Raw genomic sequence first — 3,653 nt, 5'->3', positions numbered from 1 at the left:
AAGTCTCCACTGACAGATGGGTGATGGCTGTGTTTGAGGTGCATTGGCTGGGAATCAAACCTGGGTCCCTCCTAAGGAAGGTGAGAATTTTACCACTGACCACCGCTGCCCTCCTGATACACAGTAGGCCCTCAATAAATATTCTTTGAGTGAAAGAATAAATGAATGAATGAATGCAGAGACATTCAGGTCCTACTAAAGGTCAAAGCTTGCTCTCAGAGCCTATCCTCAGTTCCTTATAAAAGTATTTGAGGCTTTTAGCAGAGTGAGGTGGTTGGCACTGTAAACATTTCCTTGCCTAGTGGGGCATGGAGACTATTTTCTCCCATATTTTCATCCTTTTTTGCTGTTTTCATTATCCAGAGTGAATTTAACATTATCCACTTTTAGATCCAAGTAAAATCTATAGGTTGGAAGGCACTACACAATGGCTACAACAATGGACTCAAACATGCCAACAATTATGAAGATGGCTCAGAACTGGGCAACGTTTTGTTCTGTTACACAGAAGGTCATCATGAACTCAAGCCAACTCAATGGCAACCAACAACAACAACAAAATGTAGCTTTAGCTTCAGGGCTTGTTGCTCCCCTGGGCCCCTTGCAAGGATTGCTCAGAGTTCATGGTTGCTGAAGAATCTTGGAAAGACCTTGAAATCTTTTAGCTCTTATATGAAAAAATCTTGATATTTTCCCAACTTTGATAACAATTCTGAAAATTTACAGGACATTATCAATCATGAATTTTGAGGATGAAGATAAAATGTTTCTGAACTAATAATAATAATAAAAAAAATTTCCATCAAACTCTGCTAGAGGAAAGACTAAATTACCGTTTTAGCCTCTCTAGTGAAAATTATATTACAAGATCACTGCCATAGTAGAGATATGCTGCCCCAAAATGTAAGGGGAAAAATACCCCAGAGGTGATCAGGATGCTAATTTAAAAATATAATGTTTTTCCCAATTTTGTGATTGTTTTGGTAATTTTTAGCTTTTTAAAAATATGTATTTTACTGTGATTTCTTCTTTCATCCTAAATAAATGTTCAATTAATTTTGATTCCTAATTCTGGGTTGTGTGAGTCAGAATTCGACTCAATGGGTTTTTTTTTTTTTTTTTTAAGAGGATATCCCAAACTGTACAAATTTTAGGTTCCACAACTTGATTGTGAGGATGGTGCATGACTGAGAAGTGTTTTGCTTTGTTGTACACAGTGTCGCTATGAGGCGGAACCAAGTAGAAAGCACCTAACGACAACAATATTTTATACTCACACACATTTCATTTCAGACTGATCATATTTCAGATGCTAAGTAGCCACATGTCTGGCAGCTACCATATTGGAGAACAGAGCTCTAGATAAGTTACAGTACGTCTTTAAAATATTATACATTTATGAAAAAGTCTGTTTTTAGAAGAATATTAATCATGCAAGAAAAAGCTCATAAAATAAGATTAAGTGAAAAAGACAGCATAAAAGATTAAGTGAAAAAGTAAGATCCCACGTTTGTTATATATAAATGTATGCTTATATTTATTTGACTGTGTAGATTGATGTGCATACAGCAAAATCCCAACAGGGGCCATCTGAGGAGATGAAATTATGGTGATTTTACTTTCCCCTCATATTTTGCAATACTAACATTTATATGTGTTTATAGTACTTAGAGTTGGTGAAAGAATAATGTTATTTTTAAAGTGTACAGAGCATGTTTAGCCATTTTACGACCCGACCTGACTACAGCAAACATTTGTGAGAAGGTGAATTAAATTACTGGCCCCAGTTCTTCATCCTTCCCTGTACCCGTGTGATCAGCCATTGACTGTGCAGGTACTCCCACAGAAGGGCTTGTGACTTCCTTTGGCCAATGGAACATGGGCAGAAGTGACAGTTGCCAGTTCTGAGTCTAGTCTCATGTTCCCGTGTGTCCTCTATCGCCTCTGCCATTGTCATGAGAAGAAGATGACCTGACACATGGGGCAGACCTGCATCCAGCTGCAGCCTAGAACTTCCCAGCCCACCTGCAGATGTGTGAGAACTACTTGCTCATGATTATATGTCACTTAGAGTTTGTGGTTTTTTGTTACAAAGTGATAGCTGATTAATACAGTGCTGTTGAAATGTTTCACAAGTACTCATATCCAATCAAGAGGATTCTTGGTTATCTCAGGGAGGAAAAACTAGACTGGAATTATGAGTCAGAAAGCTGAAACAAAAAACACTTTTAAAACAGCAAAAATACAATCCTCAAGGATGTCCAAGGCAAAAAGAGCCCAGACCTTACCACCAGGAATCTTGGCTCCATTTCAGACACTCTTGGTTACTAAGGTCTAGAGTCGCAGAAGTTCAGAATTTCCTTGTTCTTAGGTATTATCCAATCCTAGGGATGCTAAAATGATAATCCCAGAAGCTCTCGTTTTAACAATACTTTTTTTTGGCTTAGAAAAATTTTCACATTCATTGTAGAAAATATAAACAGACCAAAAAAGAAAAGGAAAGAAATGAAAAGAAAAAAACCACTCATAATCCTACCACCAAGAAATAACCTCTCTCAACCATTGATGAATTTACACATATGTATGTGTTTTTATATATTTATACTTTGTTGTTGTTGGGTGCCGTCAAGTCAGTTCTGGCTCATAGTGATCCTGTGTACAACAGAATGAAACACGGCCTGATCCTGGACCATCCTCACAATCCTTGCTGTGTTTAAGCCCATTGTTGCAGCCACTGTGTCAATCCATCTCATTGTGGATCTTCGTCTTTTTTGCTGACCCTCTACTTTACCAAGCATGATGTCCTTCTCTAGGGACGGTCCCTCCTGATAACATGTCCAAAGTACGTGAGAAGAAGTCTATATTAGATGGAGTATCTGGATGATGCAAACTAACTGAAAGGTTGGTGGTTCAAACCTACCCAGAGGTGCCTCAGAAGAAAGGCGTGGTGATTTGTTTCTGAAAAACCCTATGGAGCACAGTTCTACTGACACACATAGCATCGCCATGAGTGGGAATCAACTCAGCTGCAACGGGTTTGATTTTGGTTTTTTATATTAGATCTCCATGTACATCTCTGTTTCTAAGGGCTACATTCTTAGAGGTGGGATTCCTGGGTTGGAGTTACATGTATCTATGAAGTGTTTCATCTCTGAGACTTAGTGCCCTCATCTGTCTGACAGGAAGGATTTGAAGTTGGTCATCTGTGTGATCGTCTTCCCTTCTCACAGCTTCTTGTTGAGTCCAAATACCCCTGGGGAGGGGTACCCTTTGCACCAACATCATCCAAAGTGCCTTTGCTTGACTAAATCAGATCTGCCCAGCAAAGGAGTAGGACCCTGAGAATAACAGGTCTTAGAAAAGGTATATTATGAAGATGCCAATGCATGGAAAGAGCCAGAGAAAAGGATTTTGCATTAGGGCTCAGAAAGATAGACCAACATGGGGCATGTGGGTGGGGAATGTAAAGGAAAGAATCCCAAGTCCCTGGATAAAAGAACCTTAAGAGAGCTCTGAGTCCAACTCTGCATCTGGACCAATATAACAGCCAAAACCCCTGGTGATGTTGTCCTCTACCCCAACCCATGATTCCGCTAAGGCAACAGAGACAACATGTTGGTATCTATAACCCTCCCTTCCCCCTGTTCTGGTAT

This window comes from Trichechus manatus, unplaced genomic scaffold (genome assembly GCF_000243295.1).
Source record: "Trichechus manatus latirostris isolate Lorelei unplaced genomic scaffold, TriManLat1.0 scaffold00015, whole genome shotgun sequence".
In the NCBI taxonomy this organism is placed as follows: domain Eukaryota; kingdom Metazoa; phylum Chordata; class Mammalia; order Sirenia; family Trichechidae; genus Trichechus; species Trichechus manatus.
The sequence above is the reverse complement of the archived record's forward strand: the minus strand, read 5'-3'. Positions refer to the sequence as shown.